The sequence below is a fragment of the Colobus angolensis genome, unplaced genomic scaffold, assembly GCF_000951035.1.
Source record: "Colobus angolensis palliatus isolate OR3802 unplaced genomic scaffold, Cang.pa_1.0 Scaffold278, whole genome shotgun sequence".
Taxonomy (NCBI): Eukaryota; Metazoa; Chordata; class Mammalia; order Primates; family Cercopithecidae; genus Colobus; species Colobus angolensis.
Window position 1 is genome coordinate 2,764,867 of NW_012116021.1, and position 22,918 is coordinate 2,787,784.

Genomic DNA, 22,918 nt, shown 5'->3' on the forward strand with positions numbered 1-22,918 from the left:
GGAGGCTCCTGCTGGGAGTAGAACCAAGCCCGTGGAGGGAAGCCCATTGTGTCTTGGTGTCCCGCAGAGGAAGACAGCTGGGCGTCACGTGCTGGGAGTGGCGTTATGATGTGCTGGCTGAGCCCCGAGTGTATTGCATTTCTGGGCCGACTCCAGAGTGAGAGTCTTGAAGGTGGGTTGCTGCGGTCTTCCGTCGTCCTCCCTAATGATGCAGGACAAATGTTTGAGGCCGTGCCCAGGAGAGACACGCCATTCACTTAAAGGTCCCCCTGCTTTCCTAATCCTCCCTCCTTTCATCCTCCCATGCTTCCTTCCTCTCCCTTCATCCCTTTTCTTCTCTCTCCCCCTCCGCCCCCGCTCTCTCCCCTCATTCACTGTCAGGAAGGGCCATGCCAGAAGGGCCTGTTCAGCGTGGCGTGGCAGCGGCAGAGGCTAGCAGCAACGGCAGCTTCCACAGTGAGTCTGGATTTGATTTCTGGGACCAGGGGGCTGGGCAAGGCAGTCCACACACAGACTGACAGCTTGCAGGCTTTGGAGAGGCACTTCCATGGGCCGGGGCCTGCTTCCAAACTCTCTTTCCTTGCCTCCCACTGTGGGGCATCATTTAACTTCCATGGAAGTTTCCTGCCAAAGCCATTGATGTGCTTGGGATGTCTCATGGGGAGACAGCATGGTTGGGGGTGGCGGGCCATAATCTGCTAAAATTAGATGCACAGCCGGGAGAGCCGCCGGAGTTGACATGGCTGCCAGGGCTTCTGTCCAGACCTGTGCGTGTGGTGGAGGCTGGAGGCTCTGCATGGACGATGGTTTGGCTGCTTTTTTGCATTTCAGGAGGTGTGACCTTGAGTTTTGAGTACACTTTGGGTGCCTACACTCCATAGGAGACTCCTTATAAGGACATAAGAATGCTCTAAGTGCACAGACTAGAGGGTCTAAGAACTGGAGGTCTCCCCGTTGACCTCAGATGAAGCGTGGTCTAACAGACTTGATGCTCAGGATGGTCATTACAGATCCTCCATGACTGAGTCAGATCCCCCCAGTGCTTGCAGGGAGGCTTTTGCCCTCCCCATTTTAATTTCTATGGTAATTTCTGGCAGGGAGATGGACATACTGCAGAGTCAGTCGAAGTTCCATCTGTCTTGCCTTGATCGTCAGACTGCATTGGATGGTTTCCTTCCACTTTTTGCTTGGGGGCTCTTTTCTTCTATTTGGGAAATGGTTCACTTGGGAAAACAAAACCACAGAATTCACCTACTCAGCCTTAAAGATCCAGCCCAGACTAAGAAGATACAAGTCCTGCTTGCCATCTTGAGAGGCTTTCCACAGGCCAGAGGCTGCTTCCAAAGACTGACAGGGCGTGCAGTAGTTAAGTGAGTTCTGAAGTGAGAAGCTTCTGATTTCTAATATACGGTATTATCCTGATACTGCAGTCTTAAGGGCAGGTGCATGGGAAGGAAGGCTTTTACAATTTCATTCATTTCTCTCATAATTTGGTTAGGGAGGTAAATTAAGCATAGCCTCCCAGGTTCTCTCAGGATCAGTTTTATAGGTTTCTCTTCTTGACACTGCTCCTAATAACAGCATGAAAGTTTAAGATTTTCAGTACTAACAACTGTGTATAGCTAGGGTATATCAGAGCAAACATGCTTGGCAGCCTTATGATAATTTTGCAAGCAGAACCATTATAGAAGATTAATCAATCTCTTATGCTTTTAGAATATTATATTTCAGTCACATCAGGTTCAAACTCTTGGTTTTAGGAACTGACAGATTGTATTAAAATATCAAATCTGTCAAATTTATTAATTAATTTCAACAAATATTTAATATTAATCTACTGTGTGTATTTGATTGTCTAAAGTTGGACCCTTCTGAGAATGAAAAGGGAAGCTATTATTAATTAAATAGGAGCTACAGGCATAAATTTAGACCTTTCTTGGTAAATTGGGGCATACAGTCATTTTATCCATGTATCCTGAGTTATTGTTGGTGCCAGCGATACAACTATGAATAAAATAAACAAAAATCACTGCTCTTACTGAGGGAGTTATAAAAAGATAAAGTCTATTGTAAATTTAAGAGTGATAGGTTCTTAAAAGAGAAGTAAAGCAGAGAGGAGAAAAAGAAGTACTTGGTGGTAGTAATAGTAGTGGTGTTGGTGGTGGTAGTTAGTGTTGTGTGTGTGTGCAGTTTAGGTAGGGATGTCAAAGCAATTGCATTGCTTAAAGAATACAATATATTTTAGTTTATTTAGTTTCTCCAAGGAGGGCTTTCATGGCTCAGCTAAACCTTACTGCATGGATGAAATCATATCTGAAAATTCTGAGTCCAGATAAAGAAATACTCACAAACTTCATAATGACAAAAAGCAAAGAAAGAAAACCAGGGGGCTGTGGCATTGGACGGATACCCTGTCTGCTTGATGGCCAGCACAGGTTTCATCTCCCTCTGGCATCACTGAGACGACATCAGTGGCTGTGGATTCATCTATTTGGGGAGCATCTTTGTAGAAAGTCCCTTAATCTCTGACTTGTGCGGGCCATTCAGAGCATCTTAGGGCCCTTCCTTCTCCCATCTGCCTTTCTGTGGGGTAATGGGAGGGCAGTTTACATCTGCTGAATACCTGCTCTAGCCAGGCACTTTGATAGGGGCTTTGAGTAAATTAATTTGTTTAATTTATGCTGTTCTCATGAAGACATTATTATAGTTCCACTTTGGGGATAAGAACACTGATGTTTAAGCTCAGAAATAGAAAATAGTGGAGCCAGGATCTAAATCCAGGTTGAATTATGTCTGAAATTCTGCCTTTATCAGCCTCAGCATCTTTCCACAGATACCAGTTGGCGGGAAGTGGAAGTAAGAAAAGGACTCACTGTGTGACGTGAATGTCCCCTGTGTAGGCTGATTTGCATGGCTGGATCAGGAGCAGTAGATGTGTTGGGGTGGTTGTCCATGTCTTTGCTGATTGCGCATGAAGGCACAGCAACTACTGCTGCTTTTTTTGTGTGTTGTCACTGGAAATGGGGATGGGCATGGAAAATTTTGGGGGCATGAGAGTAAATCTTCCTGTGTGGCTTCTCTCCTCGGCTGAGAGGAGGCTTAACTTCAGTGAGTCAGGGTTCCTGGAGCTCACGCACGTTGGAAGGAGGGACCATGCATGGTGTCTGTGTATAGATAATAGAGGTGGGAAGAATGCATGCAGAGTGCTGAGACTGAACAAAGGTTTTTCGACAGGGGTTTGGGCGAAGAGTTGAGTTTGAAGATAATCCTAAATTTCCTGTCTACCTTTGTGAATGGAATCCACAGACTGACCTCATCCGGTCTTAGGATGCTATTAGCAAGAAACAGGATGTCTCTGGACCACATCTCAGATATGATGGTTATATTTAACCTCAATATCACTGTGTAACGTTGCATTTATTTGTGGTATACTTTCATATATTTCCCAGAAAAAAAAATAAGTAGCGTGTTGTTTTATGCATAATATGGTAACCTCCTGATAAGGTTGTGTCAAGTAAATCACCATTTAGATGCACAAGGGAGACCTGTTACAACAAAGAATTATTTTGGGATGCCCATAACCCTCTCCAGTTTTCCTTTTGTGATAAAGGAGAAAATTTCTACCTGCAATGCTGTACTTTCCTTGGACTTTTAGAGCATATTTATCCCAGGGTCTCAATGCATGTCAAGGCAATGTCTCTTAGTTTCACAACATGTGTCATATGGGTAGAGAGAGGCCATTACTCTTGTCATTTGGCAAGGATTTTCTTTTTCATTACATTGTTACCATCACAGAAATATACTCCAAGCACTGGAATGTCCATCGCTATGGTCTTCTAACTATTGGGTGGGGTTACCTCGTCACGTTTTGGTTCTTTACCACTTAGGAACCCTTGTCTAGTTTCCCCCGTCATTTTGATACTTGAGGGCTGAGGAGGAAAGCATCATTCATCTTCCTCTGTAGGATACTCCACTTTCACTTATCTGAGTTCTCCCTCTGGTAAAAACAAATAAGCAAGCAAATTAGCTTTTCTTCTAAAATGTTAACTCATCTCAACACAGTTGGCTTCTCTCTTCTTCATCTGTGTGCTCTGTGGAGTCCCAGCTGGGAATCAGGGTAAAGATGAGAAGCGCCTGGTTGTATTTCAAACTGACAAGGATAGTCATTCTTTTTCTGGTTACATATGGGATGCCCTGCCACTCACACATACAAGATATGTCTTAATTCCAGAAGGGCTTAGCTGAAGCTTAAAAGAATGATACCCATGCCTTAGACACAAGTCTGCAAGGGCACCTGGTCATGAGTGTGCCTCGATTTGGGAATCTGCTTAGAGACTTGGTCGTAGATGCATCCTTTACAGCAGCATGCTGGGATTTCAGGGGTGAGATGAACCTAAGAAAAAAGATACCAAGAGATCCCAGAGGCCCATATAAAAAGGCTTATTGTGGCTGGGCGCGGTGGCTCATGCCTGTAATCTCAGCACTTTGAGAGGCTGAGGCAGATGGATCATGAGGTCAGGAGATCAAGACCATCTTGTTCAACATGGTGAAACCCTGTCTCTACTAAAATACAAAAAAAAAAAAAAGAAAAAAAAGAAAGAAATTAGCCAGGCGTGGTGGCATGTGCCTATAATCCCAGCTACTTGGGAGGTTGAGGCAGGAGAATCACTTGAACCCCAGAGGCAGAAGTTGCAGCGAGCTGAGATGGTGCCACTGCACTCCAGCCTGGCGTCTAAAAAAAAAAAAAAAAGCTTATTGTAGATTCATTCTAGCTGGGCATGTCTTGGTCATAGGTCCTTTAAAGCAGCATGCTGGGATATCTCCTCATCCAAACAAAGTTGGTATTTCTAAGGAACCTAAGGACAGATACCTGTTTATTTCCATGTCCAGGGTACACAAGGAGAGCATAAGACAAGCTTTTTTCACCTCCCTTGGCATGCGAGTGTTTTCCAGCCATCACTGAGGTTGTGAAGAGGGTCTGGTTGCAGTGAAGATAGCTATAAGCTAGAGAGTATTCTGAAACCCACTAGGGCTTTCCCAAAGTCAAACACCAATGTAGTTTAACAGTTTTGAAATTGTGGAATGTGGTTTCCCCCCTTTTCTTTGCTATCCCAAATCTTGTGATCCAAAATCATTAAGACTGGCCTTTTGGGGAAAACTAATACAGTCCCCTGTGTAAGATGCCTGTGAATGTATATGGTATCATATGTCCTCATTAGTTCAGGGAGTTTGGTTGTCTGTTCTTAGTCCCAGTCCTCTGGGTTCTTAACTGGAGATTTATCCAGAGATAAGAAATCTGCCCATTAAATAGTAACTAATCTTTGAACTCTCAGTTGCCGTAGCATTTTGCTTTCTGATGATCTGAAGAAATATAGTGTCTCAAAGCAGAGCAAGCGCCTAGAACAGGATGATAAGAGGTGCCTGGAATGGAGTGGGGCTCAGGTCTTCAAGGGAAGGGGTTGTGGGAGCTAAAGGGAAGATGATGGAGGAGGGGAGGGAATCTTTCTGGTTGTGCCAACCAGGACCACTCACTGAGAATGTTATCCTAGTCTCATGATGGGACTTCTTGGTGTGCATCTTATCTTCAAAGCTGGTCAAGTCCCTTTGCTTCCGCAGTTCTTTTGGGACAAATGACTCATGAGAAATTCATATGACTACGAGAATTGTGACACCGCCTCCTGTCTGGCGATGATGTGGGTTCTGCTATTTCTGGGCTTGTGCCCACCTCTCTTGAGCCTTAGCTAGTTCCTCTGATTAGTGCTGCCTCCTCTCTTCCTGCCACTTGTGGCTAGCCCTAATGGAAAGTAGATGTCTGAGGCAGCCTCCAGGCAGATGCATCTGGCTGAAGAATCCTGGCACCGGGGCAAATGCAGCCCTCCAAGGAAAGCTTTTAGTTCAGACACCAGTCTCAGAGCCCACATTGTGAACTGTGTCCTGTGAGGCTTTATGGCCAGTGAAGCTCTGGCGTGTGGGTGCAGGCATGCAGGGTGGGGAAGGAGCAAGAGAGAGTCAGGGTGAAAGGAGGCTTATTGTAGTTTCATCCTACCTGGGCATGTCAGTTTTTACATGGGCCTCTGGGATCTCTCTGAATCTTTTCTCTTTGGTTCATTTCTAGAAATAGACATTTTATTTCTAGAAATAGAAACTAACTTGAGAGTCGAATTTCCTAGTGTTTTCTCAGGATTTTTTCAGCTGCGACAGAAAACTCTCTACCTTAAGCAAGAAGGCAATGTACTGTCTTTATAATAAAATTTTTGTTTTCCAGGTTTAGGAATTATTTCTAGTGTTGGCTTCATTCTAAGACCTAAGTAACGTCACCATGTAGAGCCTGTTGCTTCTTCTCTCCCTTCTTCCTTCTAATCTCTACTCTGACTTCTTTCTATAATTTCATCATCATTCTCTGCCTCTCTCTTTGTCGGCCCAAGACCAAGATCTTAGAGAAAGAGATGTTAATGGGAAAGATTTCCAAACAATCAAGGCTAATGAATTTTGAAAATTATGATGATAAATGCTGCCGCAGTTGAACAGATTATCTGGGACCTAGATGTTCAGTAATGAAGACTTGTCCTCATCAGGGAGGCCTTGCCATCCAGAGCCTAGCTGACGAGGTGAGAAATTATCAGTGCCATTTTTACAAGAGTGAGACTGGACATTATGCAGAGAAAAGCTGCAAGAGAAAGACACAGGAAGCAAAGTCCATGACTGGTACTTTTTTCCAATCTGTCTATGGAGAAACATAGATATTTTCTGATGTCATCTTTATGAGTGCTCTCTGGGCTGGTGTAGGTTCCCATCTTACTTCATTGAATCTGCTGATTTAGATATTTCTGAATGAACATTCCCCTTCAGCTTTTCTGAGTGTTTTATTAGTGTTTTATATAAATCAAATTCATAGGATTTCTATCACATTATCCAAAATCTGCCACCCTAACCCATCAATTTACATGCCTTAAAACATTTTTACTAATGAGTCTTTTTTCAATTTAGATTGTATAAGAACTTTAACTTGATGGTGAATAAGAACATTGGTTTTGGAATCAGAATAATTTGGGTATAAGACTTGGATCTTTCTGTCTCAAGCATTTTTGAATAAGATGCTTAACCTCTTCCTCTCCTTTTCCCTTCTTCTCTCCCTCTCTCCGTCCTCTGCACTTTCCTCCTTCCTTTCTTCCTTTCTCAATACAATGCTGGTGACAATAGCAGTTTTCAGAGCCAATGCGTTTTCGGAGGATCGAGTAAGCAGTGCATTTTAATTCATTTAGCATATATCCTAGCACAGTATAAACATGCAATAGGTTGCTGTTCTGTATCCCTGTTCACTGGGACAAGAACTTAGCCCAACTTGACTCCCAAACTTGGAACGCTGAAAGCATCTCTTTCTACCTCTGTTATGGTGGAGACCAGAGCTTCAGATAAATTAAGATGAGGGCTCTACCCTTGGGGATTACCTACCCCAGCACTCAGCCTGGCTTGACCTTTTGGGGACCCACTAGGTGACCCTGAGAAATATACTTCATCCCAGTTTCATTAGCCTAAAAACAAGAAGTCCACTTGCTCAAATTCCCTTCTATATTTTTTGGAAACAGGAATGTGTGTAACAGAGGAGGAATGGCTTTGAATAACAACTCTCCAACTGTGATTTCTGGCTTCACATTTAAGACTTTCTTGTAGATTCATCCTCAGAGCAGTCCTCTCCTGCCTTTTGACCTTGAAGGAGAAGCCAAGAGGCAGGGCTTGTTTATAAAGAGAGATAGAGCAGCCCACAGCTGCAGGCCTCAGATTATGGCCTGGAATGCCAGATGCTGCATGGAGGTACAGCTCCTCCATCACTTTCATCTGAACCTGCCCTTGGCTTACACCCTTCACTGCCGAGAGGCACCCTGGGACTCAGTTGTAGAGTAGCAGGCTGTGTGGAACGAAGTGGACCCTAGAGCTCTAACCTTCTTACAGGGCCAGGAGAGGCATCCAAAGGTTATCCAGTCTCCACTTGACCAAATCATCCCATTTTGGAACTGGATGATACATAAAGGTCAACTAGTCGAACTCTTTCCCTCACCCTACCAATTATGCAGATGAGAACACAGGAGGCCAGGGGTGAGCCAGGAGGTATGATGCAAACTAAGACACGGTCCTGGAGCTCCTGAATTCTGGCCTATGCTCTCCTTCACTGTCTACAGCAGACACACACACATACACACACACACACACATACACACACACACACACCCTCTGTAAAGTCAGGCTGCTGAAGCTGCAGATGTTAGGAAGGGCCTTGAGTTGAGCTTTCGTTCAGTGTTCTTGATGTCCTGATTCAGATGAGAAAATTATGTTTTCAACAATCTCATGCAATTTTTGAGCAGACAGGAATCTTAGCAAAACTCTGGTCTGACTATGTGACTATGTCATTATTCCAAGTATGAACATTGAGACCAAAAGAAAGCATGGGCTGCCAGGGCCACAGGATGGCACACTGGTAGAACTGGGACAAGAACCCAGATGATCTGAGTCTCAATCCAGTGCTCTTTTCACTCCAATTCCTGGCTTCTCTTGGTGCCAGACCTTCCCTCCGGCTGCCTCCATCCCAGGATGCTAGAGACACCTCTAGGCCTTGCCAGGGCTGTGTGGCTGGGTTAATCGATACCCCTTTCCTGGCATTTCTCAGGGGACGGCCCAACTAGAAACCTGTGGTGCTTAAAAAGAGTGGTGGTACTCTTATGTTGATGAATCACCTTGCAGTTCCCAGAGTGCTTTGACTGCTGTTACCACCCAACTTCAGACTTCCTTGAGAATTTAACCCTGTTATTTTTTCCAAGTTGCATCCCCACTTTTAAATGAAGATAAAGGACTTCATCCACTGTTTCATGTCTGTGGTCCTGCAAGTGATCTGTGAGCTCTCTCCTCTCAGGCACCAAGCATCCTTCCTTTAGAATTAAAGGGTCTTTTTCATGACTCAAAGAAAAATCCCATTTTCCATTGGATGAAGACTGCATTCAACTCCCAAGAAAGGTTTAGGTGTGTGAGAAGGCTAATTGTGTCCACCTTCTCCTTGCGCGTATCAAAGCTCCTCCAGCAGCCAGTCAGTGGATGGATGAGAAATTCAGCTCCAGCTCAGAGAAGCTAGATAAGGCAGCCTGTAGCCTACGAAGGACTTGTGTATTCTTTATGTCATCTCCCATGATGTGCATCCAACTTCCCTTTGCCTGGGGATGTGGCCATCAGTAATAGGTTTCTGCTGTGCTATGTATTGTTTACTGAAGAAATTAAAATATGCAGTGTTTTGGTCCCCCTTTTTGGGCTTCCTCTGCAGCTACTTCTGGCATTTTCTGTTGGCAGTTAATAAAACAAAAGGGGGGCCCAAAGGGTTGGGTCTTCCTCCAACTAGAATGGTTAATTTGGAGTGGTTTGGAAGTAGAAGATTTTACCTCTAGGTAAAGCTGCGCCTTTCTGGCTGATCTGTCCAACCTGCAATATGTGCCCCGACAGACGGAGTTCAAATGCTTCATGAAGGGCGCAGGGGATTAAGGGCATAGAAATTGAGGGGGTGGGGGAAAGAGAAAGTAGGGGTGGGTCTCCATTTGCTTATTGTAGCAGCACAAACAAGCAAAGACTTATCTTTCCTCAAGACAGCCTTATGTTGAAAGAGCTACAGTCCGAGACACTTGAAAATTACTCCCTAATCCAGCCTAAATCTGTATCACCCTTACCACTAATTATGCACACATACAAGTTCCAAATCAATCCCTTATCTTATTTAAATCCTGGACCCAGAGAATACCTCTTGCAAATATTTATAAGATATTTATACAACACTACTAACACCATTACAACTCTTATTCATCCCAATGACTGGGCTGGCACTTGGTAAGCCCCGATATATGTTAGTAAGTAACAGTTGCAATTAGAGTTGTAATGGTGTTAGTAATATTGTTCGCTAATAAATATTTGCAAGAACCATGCTCTGGGTCCAGGATTTAAAAAAGATAAGGGATTGGATTGGGAATTTCTATGTGTGTCAGCCTCCTGAGTAGCTGGGACTACAGGTGTGTGCCACCATGCCCAGCTAATTTTTGTATTTTTTTTTTAAGTAGAGACAGAGTTTCACTGCATTGGCCATGCTGGTCTTGAACTCCTGACCTCAAGTGATTCACCCGCCTCAGCCTCCTGAAGTGCTGGGATTGCCCGGCCTAGAATCCCTGATTCAAGGATCCAATGCCATTATCTTAAAGCTGGTGGGATATTCAATCAATAAGAGATATTATTCATGTCGCTTAAAGGATAACTCAGTGAGCCCATTCCTAGCTAAGTTTGCCTTTTGTGGAAAAAAGAAAAAAGAAGCTTCACGCACAGAATATGCAGTCACTGAGCCTAGTCCACAGTAGAAAATGGCACATTCTAACCAGCCCAGCCTTGTCTTCAAAATTCACGTCAGCTGCTCCTCCTGAGTGTCTAGGCCCCTCTTTTGTAAAGAGCCTGAATCCAAGGATCCAGACTGGCAGTCACACAGATCTGGCAGCTCCTTTAAACTGCTTCCAGCACTTAGGTGGAACTGTCTTGAATCTGCAAAACCCACAAAAAGAAAGACTTGGAGTGCGGCAATAGATTAACTTCTATCTATGGCTCTACCATGCTGACTGGCTGGCATATCATCCCTGAAGTGGTTTCTCATCCATACATTTGAGATTATTGTCTCATTGTAAGGGTAATTGGGCAGAACGTCTAAGTCCTTAGAAAAAACGGGAAGTGCTATGTAACATACATGATCATAATCATTGAGAAATTAGCATCTTTCAAGAAAGATTTAGATTCAAAGTATTATGTATGTGCAGGTGTATTGAAGCCTTGCCATGCCTCTGTTTCACTTGCTATCTCATTTAATTTCTGTACATGTTCTGAGTGTGTTCTTATTCCCATTTTTATGCACAAGGAAGTCAAGTCTTCCGGAGGTTAAATAAATTCTCCATGATTGCTTAGCTAGCAAATAGCATTGGCTGAGTTATACATCATTCCCTTTACTCTTTTAGATCCTCTATTTCCTTATCTTATATACACATTTCTGAATGTTATAATTTTTACATATTTTTGGCCTCTAACTATTTAGCAAAGTCAATCTTATTTGAAAGAAATTATCTTATTTTGGCTCAATAAGTCTGAATCTAAACTAGAACCTAACTCTCAGTACCTGAGCCATGCAGGGTCAGATTTTTCAAAATCTAGGATCATTAAAAGAATGTATTCTACCATTCTTTATTTATCAATATGATATTATAACCTGCGTTTGGGGGCTGAGTGGATCCCTTTGAATCCAGTGTGATCCATGGATCTGAACTTAGTTGAGCCCTTCAGCTTTGTTGAGTGACTTGAGCTCTTTTAACATCATCTTAAAGTTTGTTTCCACTACAAGATATTAGTGCAGCCAGGAGGCCCCAGTCTAGCCATTCACAGAAGGAAATAAGGGCCAAATTATTTTTCATCTCACATCTTTGGAGTTGAAATGTCTGCTCTCTAAAAAAATACATTGCTTGGGGACAGTAAAGGACAATGAGGTCTCAGAAAGAGTGCTAGAATTTAGGCAGGATGAAGAAAGAGGGAAACAAAGTAAGTTATAAAAGGCATGTGTTCCTGGGGCTTCCCTCAGAACTTTGCTCCTGGCAGATGCAGCTCTAGGTAAGAGAACTGGGGAGAATCACAATGGGCCTATTGATCCTCTAGGCTCACACTGCTAAACAGCTTGGCTCTCAACTCCTTGTATTTTTGGAAGACTCCAAGGGTTTTTCCTAATCCTGGGGCTAGAGGCTCAGACTGAGACAGCCGTTGCACTGAGATTCTGCTAAATGGATGCTGTTTGTGTAAACTGTCAGAAAGCCCTGCTCTGAGGGAGCAATACTATAATGATGTCTTTGTGAGTTTTCTCAGCATTTTGCCTCCAAAGAATCTCAAGCACCTACTAGACCCGGGGCTGAGATATTCAGTTTGTCTATAAGAAGCTAGATAATAGTCTGTCCTACTTTATTGGGAAGAGGAGAGGCAAAAAAAAGGCCAACAATTCTGACTTGATAAGTCAGAAGTCTGATGTCACTGTAGAAAAGTCATAATCTCTTGTATAAAGCTTGCATCTGTGGAGTTTCCACAACTGGGGCGAGGCCACAGATGGACATGTATTTGTGAGTGTGCACTCATGTATTGTAGATCAGAAATCAAAAGGATATCCAAACTAATATATCCCTAAGGCATACACCCACACAAACTGGGGAGAACACAGAGTTCTACCAGGTGACTCAAAGTCTATATATATCAGGGTAGAAAGAAGGAAAACTATAGAACTGTCGACAAATAGAGTCAAACTCTGTAAAATGTATAATTTTTTCCTTTTTATTTGGAGACGGAGTCTCACTCTGTCGCCAGGCTGGAGTGCAATGGTGCGATCTCGGCTCACTGCAACCTCTGCCTCTCAGGTTCAACTAAATTCTCCTGCCTCAGCGTCCTGTGTAGTTCGGACTGCAGGTGTGCACCACCATGCCCAGCTAATTTTTGTATTTTTAGTAGAGACGGGGTTTCACCACGTTGACCGGGATGATCTCAATGTCTTGACCTTGTGATCCGCCTGCCTCGCTCTCCCAAAGTGCTGGGATTACAGGCATGAGCCACTGCACCTGGCCTGTAAAATATTTTGAGATTTATTCTGAGTCAAATATGAGTGACCAAGGCCTTGGCCAGTGACTCAGCCTTCAGGAGGTCCTGAGAACATGTGCCCAACGTGGTCGGGGTACAGCTTGGTTTTATATATTTTTAGGGAGGCATGAGATATCAATCAAATACACTTTAGAAATATATTTGTTTGGTTCAGAAAGGCGGGACAAGTCAAAGTGGGGAGGAGGGGGTGGGTACCAGACTATAGGTAAATTGAAACATTTTCTGGTTGACAATTGGTTGAATTTATCTGAAGATCTAGATCAATGGAAAGGAATGTTCAGGTTAAGATAAAGGATTGTGGAGACCAAGTTGTATTGTGCAGAGGAATCTCTCAGAAAGCAGACTTCAGAGAGAGAACAGGTTGTAAAATGTTTCTTATCAGACCTAAGGGGGTGCCTGGCTCTTAGTTGATTATCTCCCAGATCTGGAAAGAAAGGAAGGAAAACAAAGGGGGAAGGAGATTCTCCATATAATGTGGATTTTTCCCACAAGAGACTTTGCAGGGCAATTTCAAGGTATGGCAAGGAAACATATTTTGGGGTAAAACATTTTGAGTTTTTCCCTTGTTATGCCAAAGTCATATTGGAAAATAAGTCATGATATACAGGGTTAAATAAAACCCATCTGATGAGAATTTATGGTTTGTAGGGCATACTCCCCAGACCCCTTAGATAGGAATTTGGGCAAGATAAAAAATTCAGAACTTCATCCTCAGAACCAAAATGTAAACCTCATGAGACTCAATTTGTATATTTCTGATTTGTTTGCCTTTGTGTATGTATGTTATAGTCCAGTAATACATTTACATTAAAAACAATAACAAGACTCTGTGGGACTTCAGTTCTGTTTCATTTACTATTCTTAGTGACTTGAACAAGTCATTGCTTTTCTGGCCAAGATTTCTATGTCTGCAAGTCGGCTGGGTAACTTCCAGCCCTGTGTGTTTATTAGCTACAGCTTTAGTGTTGAATCTCTCCTTTCAAGCCCTGGATTCTGAGAAACTTGGATTTGAGGAGCTGGACAAGGTACAGTTACAGGGTAGGGCTGCCCCTCACTCCCCGGAAGATACACCAGGAATCCAGATGACATCTGGAGAGAAAGTAGGCTGAACCACCAAAGAGATAGGCTTAATAAATGATCAGGTGGCTGAGAAGAGAGCCAAAGAACTGGTTCACAATACAGCGATCAGTATCCACAACTCAGAATAGTCTCATAGTTAGACAGTGAGGAGAGAGTAGAGCAGGGGGAGGAGGAGAAAAGGAACTAGGGGATGGTTTCTGAAGGGCAGGCTGCTATTTCTAAGGTTCTGGCAGCCTCTCGCATATGTGGAGAAGGAACTATTAAGAGAGACCAACAGCTGGAGAAGCGGGGCAGTGAGAAGGGTTCATCCCAGAAAGGAGGGCTATATCATTCTGATTAACTAGTTTAGAACAAAACCATTCTCTTTGCTGCTTGGAGACAGGACATATTAGAGGAAGACTTTGGGCCTTTCCTCCTCCATGTAGGCCATTTATTTCTGGAAATATCCAAGGGAAATTTCCCCAACCCCATACGATCAGGGAATGATCAGGGCAGGACCGACAGGCCCAGGTCTGTATCTATGACTGTACACATGATGCACATGCATTATCAAGCACACATGTCCATCTAAATCACCTCCCACAGTGTATGGGTGTGTGTATGTATATTACATGCAGCTAACCCATTATATGCAGCCATGCATGTGAAATTCCCAAACTCTCTGGAACAAGAGTGCCGATGATTGTAAAAACTGTTATGGTGGCTGCTGGGACTGCTAGTGGGGTCATGTTCAGGGTGATTGCCAGCCATAGCTGATGCCATCCTCAGACAGCCAAGCAAGGTGGAACAGGCCAAGGCCACTGGGGCGTATGGGAAACCAGATTTCCCAGGGAATGATGAAGGCATAGATTTAGCTTTTCATGTTTTCTTAATGCACATAACCACTTTTCTATGTGAACAGACATGCAATCAAGAAAGATTAAATTTTAATAAATAAAAAATAATGGCACTTACCATAAATGGCACCCTTTATGACAATCTCTTGATAGACCATTTATCATTAACATATGTTGCCAAAGTTTTACCACTCTTCAGAGTTGTCTCCTCCAAAGTAGATGAGTTGCTTTTTCATGTACTTCAAACATTTCTGACTCAGCCCATGCAGATTAGGGAATACAGAGGAAGCTTGAATCCCTCCGTTGGTTCCAGAAATATTATGCCCTGTGAATCCACGCTCGCTCATCTTTGCTGGGTCTTGGTTTCTTTATCTGGAATATGGGTTACTTCGTGTCCTGTATACCTCATCAGAGTTGTGTGAGTGTTTTGAATCTCTTGGTGAGAAGCAGGCTTCTCTGTGTTTTTTGGAATCCACCAGCTGGCTCCTTCTGTAATTAGACACGGAAGCCTGAGAACCTTGTAGAACTTAGCTGTTTCTATTTAACCCAAAGCCGTGGGTTCCTTCTAACTGAAGAAAAGTTGCAGTCACTGAATGGAAATGAGCAAGACAATTCTCTTTTCAGGAAAGGCTGGCTTAGAAGACAAGGGACAGTTGTGGTTGGGTGAGTTGGGAGGCAGGAGGTTCCCCAGAGTGGAACACTGCCATGCAGGGCATTCTGCCCCAAGTAGTACCTGGAGCCTGAGAATTTAAAGCCACTAGACTTTGAACATCTTCTGTACCACTTATTCCTGGCCCTGAGGAGTGGGGCAAAGTGTGAGCCCTAAGGACGTGAATGAAAGAGATGGGGCTTGGGAGTTTCCACGAGGCATCCCAGGGCTGGAGATGAAACTGCTGCTCTTGCTCCCCTCCTGTCCCATTTTCTCAGTATATAAAGTTGATGGTCTGAGGAGGGGTAGGATACAGGCTTGGGGAAAGGCAAGAGGAGGACTCTGAATTTTGCACCACTGGATGCTCAGTCTCTGTACCTGTGGTCTTGAAATGTTTATGCTCCTATAAGAATGCTGAAAAAAAATTATGTCCCTTGCACATCTTAAGTTGCCATCAAAAATCTTCAAAGTAATTTTAAATAGTTGCATTCAATGTCATTTCCAGAATATTGTCAATATTGACATTAAAAATACATCAATCCTTTAACACATCTGATGAACTTTTAGTACCAGAGCAATTTGGTACATCATCTATTAAACACATGAACAAGTTCTTAAACAGTCAGTTTTAAATGGCGCCTGTTCCTTGAATTTATATTTTCATTGCAGTTACCTGACTGAATTTTATCTTTATATATTTTTATTCATAAAATCCTTTTATTGGCCACTCTAGCATAATTTGCTGTGACAAAAATATGTATGAAGATTTGAGTTTAGTTTTTAATGGCCAATGATCATACATTTCTAGATGTTAAGTGTTTTTGGTTTGAGTTATCATTATGATTATTAGTAATACACAGAAATTGGAAACTGATTAAGTTACAGTTATTAGTGATGCACAAAAAAAGACAGTCGACAAAATAATATACATATCAATTTTTGATGAATATAAAAGATAAGTAAAATATCAATGGAAATGCATCTCATATTTTTAATTAGTTCATGTATTCATTAATGGATGTTGTTTTAAACTAAGAAAGAAAATTGAGGGAAAAGAAAGAAATTTTGTTATTGAAATGTGACTCAATTCTTTGAACTATTATTTAGTTATATTCCTAAAATCACATATTGGTCTCTTATCAAAAATTATTTTTAATCTTCTCCCAGCTGATAATTCTTTTAGGTTTGTCCCTCTCCAGTTGTTTGAAAATAATTGAAAACTACCCAACTTACAAATGGATTTTTCCTCAGTCATTAGAGATTCATTTTCAACACCTGTACCAGTATTTTATACAGTTCCTTCCATTGTACTCTGTAGCGTTTCAGTCCTGAGATTTAGAGTGGGTGAGAAGTTTGTTCTTCCTTTTGGAGAGTGGTGTGTGTGTGTGTGTGTGTGTGTGTTGGGGGTGGGGGCAACTGGACAAGGGATTGATGGATCACAGGGGCTCTGCATTTAATTTTAGAAAAAATCCATGTGAGAGCTGTGCATCTGCAAAGTCCCTCAAAACTATCCTTGCCTGAGTACATGCTGGAAAGACTTCATGTTCTGCATATTCTGATTTGAAACCACTTGTGTGAACACTGTACTGTATCTCTGCCTATTACATGGCATGGAAATTCTAGACCTCATCCCATGGGACAGTGGCTCTTGCTCTTCAGGGTGTGTATGGATAACCTGAGGTCTAGTAAAAAGTGCACTTCCTCATGGACAATAACAAAAAACTGGAAACAATCAAAGGGCCTATTAATAGGAGGTTGATGGAAGAAACTGTGGCATCTTGGAATAGCACAGTGGAATCCTCTACAGCTGTAAAAAGAATGAGTGAACTTCAGTGAAAAAAGCCAAGTATAGAACAGATATGATATGTTACATTTTATCTAAGATAGTGAAGAAGTGAATGTAAATCCATATTTGCTTATGTAAGAAATGATAGAAAGATAAACTAAAACCAAACAAAAATGATTATCTGTAGGAGGAAGAGAACAGGATGAGGAGAATGAGCAGAGGTGGGACAAAATTTTGCTTGAATGTACCTTGTTTTGTGGTTTTGACTTTGAAACAGTGTCTCAGTTTTTACATCATTATAAAGCACCATTAAATCAAATGGAAAATAAAAAACAAAGCAAGTCCTAAAAATTAAAGGCAAAAATGAAACAAATAAGCCTAGTTGTATATTACAGTGGTGGCTTCACCACACAAAAAGGAGTTACTACAAATGACTTTAAAACATGGCTATGTTTTCTATGTGCCCCTAGTAGGTAGATTCTAAGGACAGAAAGAGCTGCAAAGATTGTAGGTTGAAGGTTGTTTTCAGTAATCATATTATTAGTAATAATATTGAACTGTTATTTTGAAACTCTCTCTGATATACTGTATGTTATTTATACAAATTAGGATAAAGTAGATAATATTATGAGTGTTAATAGGGACCAAGATTTTCTGCACGAGAAAAAACACAAATATAAAAGTAAAGAAGTAAAAACTCTGTAATTCTAAATTTGATTTGAAAAAAAACCAATACGAAGTCATGATGTTTTTTTCTCTTAAGAATTTTTTTCCTAGCTATTTTTACAACAAAGACCTAGAAATAATAACCACCCCAGTAGAGATGAGCACTCCAATGATCCATGTTGTGGTCTTTAAATTCCATTGCCCTCCAAAATGATCCAGGAATCCCTGGACATATGACTGATTCAAAGGCTGGAGTAGAAAATGTAAAAGATGAGCCTAGAGTATTATTTTATGTCAGAAAGCAGGGATGCTATGAAAACTGTTTATTGGCGTTATGTGAGAAGACACAGGCATAGGCTTTCATTTCCCAAAGATGAAACACCAAGCATCAGAAATAATAACTGCTAACTATGATAGAATGAAACACTTCAAGTGTGTGTGTGTGTGTGTGTGTGTGCACGTTTAAAGAACAAGCATTGGTAATGCTTTTCAAAACCAAAACAAACCAAAACAATCCTCTCATTGGTTACCTCTGGAGGATACTATGGGATGAATTCATTATTCTAATAACTAGTAAATAAAGAGAACGAATTTATCTTACCTGTCCTGTATAAACTGTTTCCAGTGTAGCCAAATAGCTGATGAAAGGAACTTTTTATTTATAAAATATTTCCAGCTAATATATGCAGAAGGAATACCATAATTATAATGACACCCTTTTGCAGCCACTAATGAAATAATGGACCTGGACAATGATCATCAGTGGCTGCTAAAATTGCTAGGTGAAAGGGAACTTTATAATAATCAGATTGAACCCAGTGATCAGTCTTAACAGCACAAAGAAGTTTGTCTCATGTTGTGTTACAGAAAGAAGCAAACAGCACCATTTATGAACCCAGAACTAATCCGGGCTCTGGATACCTAGTCAGGTATCATCAAGTGTTCTTGATTATAGGAAATGCAGTAGGTAGAGGAACAAGTGAAATGACCCATGGGGATACAGTGAAATAAACAGATTGTGAGAATTTTGTGGGACAAGTGACCTGGGATCTTCAACAATCAATCAATCAATCAATCAATGGAAAGTTGGGGCAGAAGGTAGAGGGATCCTATAGATTAAGAGACCCTAGGAGACATTACTGGATGTGATGTGTGGATCTTTTCACATTTGGGAACTTTTGACACTGAATGGTATTTGGTGTTAAGGTGTTATTAGTATTTTGATAATGCTACAACAAAACCATATGTTTCTGGTTCTCCTACCCTTTGACTCTAAGTCAGAGGCCACCCAACTCTGTAAAAGATCACATAGCAAATATTTTCGGCTTTGCAGGTGGCCCCTGTTGCAACTTTAAGGTGATTTCTTCTGTAACTATTCAACTCAGCCCATGTATTATGGAAGCAATCACAGACAGTATGGAAACTAACGAGTCAGGCATGGTGCCATGTGCCTGTAATCAGAAACTCGGGAGGCAGAGGGAGGAGAATTGCTTGAAGCCGGGAGGTGGAGGTTGCAGTGAGCTGAGATTCTGCCACTGCACTCCAGCCTGGGCAACAAGAGTGAGACTCTGTCTCAAAAAAAAAAAAAAAAAAAAGGAACTAATGAACTAATGAGCATGGTTTTATGCCAGTAAAACTCTGTTTCCAATAACAAGTGACAAGCTATAATTTGTTGACCTCTGATCTAATTCATTGGGTTTGCAGTAAAGCCTAGGAATGTATATTTTTAACAAGCATGCCCAGGTGCTTATGATCAGGCAAACAGCCCTGGGAGGTGATTATAGTTATCCCTTCCATTTTCACCCCAGAAAACAGGCTTGAGTAGGAAAAATGATTTGCCCAAGGATCCGTAGCTAGAAGGTAGCAGGGCTGTGTTTATAGAGGAAAATCCTGGTTGCCATGTCCCTTCTCTGCCACATTCACCCCACTGGAGGATGCTAAGGAGAAACAAGGAGAGAAGGCTGAGAAGAGCACAGGAGGAGAGAGAAGAAAGTTGTTCTGTGCATTGTATCCCTAACTCAGCAGTCTTCTTTAGGATGAGGCAGAGGCAAAGGGAGTGAGACAGAGCCTGAACACGTGCAGAAAGCCTAGAAGATAAAAGGAAGATATTCTGGAGCATAATGTCAACTTCCTCAGCAGGTCTGAAATCTAGAGTTGCCAGACTTTGCAAATAAAAATACAGGACACCTTGTTAAATTTGAATTTTAGAGAAAAAAAAAACCCATATTTTTAGTACAAGTATGTTCCATGCAATATCTGGGACATAATTATAATTTTTTAAAATGTTGTTTAACTGAAAGTCAAATTTAACTGGGCATCCTGTATTTAATCTGGCAGCCCTGCTAAGGTGTGAAGCAAATTAGTAAAAGCATTTACCAAAATATTGGTAGGAAAGGGGTCAAGGGCACCCCCTGCCGAGCGACTATGGGAATCACCAGGAAGCTGCTTACAAGGAAGGTTCAGAGTTCACAGAGACTGAACTCCCTTGGCCTGGCCAGATTTTGGAATAGGCACTTGACCCTCTCCTGTAAGTTCTTGGTTTGTAGTTGACCTTGACATGGATATCCTAAAGCCTGAGTTGATCAGGCACCTCTGGTCTCTCTATACAAAATCCAGAATCATTCAAAACCCGTCTGGTCTCTGGGTATAAAAGAAATTTTATGGAGATAGTGACATTCTCATTCTGCTCCAGCTTGATCTCTAGTATACCGGGAGTGATCATTTCTCTGAGAAACAGTCTTAATAATGCAACCAGGATTGCATTCTTTAATTAGTGCTCATTCCCCATGAGCACTTTCAGCCTCCAAGATTTTTCAAACTCCCATCCTCTTTGTGAGTGTGTATGATATGGCAGGGAAAGGCAATGATTGGTGGAAAGTACCAAGGTAGCCATGGGCGCTTCCCCAGTGCAATCCAAAGATCTGTTTCCCTCCAAGTACTTATTTTTATTTCTAGAATAATTCCTTGGAATATTTCCTGTGCATTATTACTTACATCTCTTTTTTCAGGGTTCAGTCTTAAAATACTTAATTTTCTCATTGAGAGCTTGGGTCAGTAGCTAATATTTCTTATGTAGTGCTTGGGCAAGGTACCTTATCTTCATCTGTGATATGGGGGTGATAGAGGCTTCTATCACACAGGAATGGAGAGAGCTTAAATAAGGGATGTATGTAACATGCAGTGGCCAGCACTCATTATTAATTAATTAGCACTACTCTTATTTCTCATATTACTGTTTCTGGCTAGTTTATGTCTGGCTAAGTTTTACCATGGAATATATTTGTCAATAATTTTCTACCAGGGAAGGCGTTGACCACTACCTTTCCCAAACAGGGTCTCTCCAAAGAATGATATTGGTCAGCTTGGAGGAAAATCAGCATGGATTTTTATGGGAAATAAGGAAATTTGAGGAAATTAAGTTTGTTATGCTGCACAGTAGCATGTAAAGACACACACAATGAACAGTTACTGTACTTTGTGTATACACTTTTGCACTTAACGATACTCAATGGGTTTTTACATACATAATCTCATTTTAGGCCGGTTGTTGCTTCAGTCTTATTTTGAAGATAAGGAAACTGACGTGCACAGGGTGTTAAGTGCTTGTCAAAAGTGACATTTAGAACCCAGGGCTTCTGACTTCCAATGTCATGCTCTTTGTTGTATCACAGGCTTCTTGAAATATTTTATTACTAGTCCACTCCTGGAAGAATGCTGTATAAACTTCATCCACATTGGCTGTGCTGCTTGGTGAGAATTTTGAAGATTCTTCTCAGGCGAGCCTCTGTGACCAATTAATATCCTTCTGACATTTTTTTGCTCGAATACTTAAGCGCATCACAGTTTACACCCAGGACACTTGAATTTCTGTCTGTAAAATTGGAGCTTTCAATCTGGAATACCTCTTCTGGATTGTGTTTAAAATTATGTAATGAGACACACACCAGCATCAATTTGTAAGACTCCATTATTGAAAATTTTTCACCAAGAGAAATGTTCCTATATTTCTGACTTCTATTTTTTTAAATCAACAAACCAAGTGCAATAAACCAGTCTATGATATTCTATCACAAACATAATTTTTCTTTTAAAAATATTAATTTTTTAATATATTAAATAGAACTTAAATTAGGTTCACTGGTTTCCTTATATTCACACTTTTTTTTTTACTGTTTTTAAATTTTCAAATGTGATACATGATTATCACAAAATTTCAAACAGCATAGAAATATATATATATGTGTGTGTTTATGTGTGTGTGTATGTGTGTGTGTGTGTGTGTGTGTGTATATAGATATAGCAAAAACTGGGTTTTTCTCTTTGGTCATTACTCATACACTATAGAGGAAGCCACTGGTTTGTTGATTTTCTGGACATTTTTCTATGCATTTTCAAGGTTACATGGCATCACTATATATTTGCATCTGTATCCACATATACATTTTTACATGAATAAGAGTACTAAAATATATTTTTCAATGCCTTGTGTTGTCACTTAATATATCTTAGATATATTTACATATCAGTACACATAGCTCTACTATATTCTTTTTAACTGCTGTGTATAACTTTAACAATGAACAAATTTTTGCCTTTAGAATGAATGAAATAAACACCTTAAACTAAACATTTTTGCTTACATGAGTGAATATCTTTCTAAGACTCCTAGAGGTGAAATTCCTAGGTTCAAAGTCACTTACACCTTTAATGTCGACAGATTCTACCAAGCTGACCTCAGAAAAAGCAGAAACATTTCTCACCAGTGGCTTTTGAGAATAACTCTTTCCTCACCCCTCTCAAACACAAGATGGCATCAATTTTTTTCAGTCTTTCCCAATTGACATTCAGAAATGTGTGTTTCTGTTGTTTTAATTGACATCTTTTCACATGTTTGTGGCCATTTCTAGTCCTTTTGTGGATCATCTGTTCTTATCCTGTATTCATTTTTCTGTTGGGTTGCTTTTCCTAACTAATTTGAAGGAGCACTTTGTATTATATGGATTTTAATTCTTTGTCTGTTACATATATTGTACTTTTTTGGTCATTTGTCTTTTAGCTATGCTTATGTTGTCTTTTGCCATGCAAAATCATTTAATTTTTGTAAGTTGTATCTCTAAATCTTATTCTTGATAGCTTCTTGAACATGTATCTTATTTAGGAAGGCCTTCCTTTTCTGAGGGTATAGAATACTTTTCTAAGTTTTCTTCTAAT

At 41.1% G+C, this 22,918-nt stretch overlaps 1 protein-coding gene across 3 annotated transcripts in view; it reads left to right on the top strand.

Moving 5' to 3' along the window:
- Positions 1-22,918, top strand: part of NTRK3 (neurotrophic tyrosine kinase, receptor, type 3) — a 385,977-nt gene that overhangs the window by 353,968 nt on the left and 9,091 nt on the right. The window lies entirely within an intron of this gene.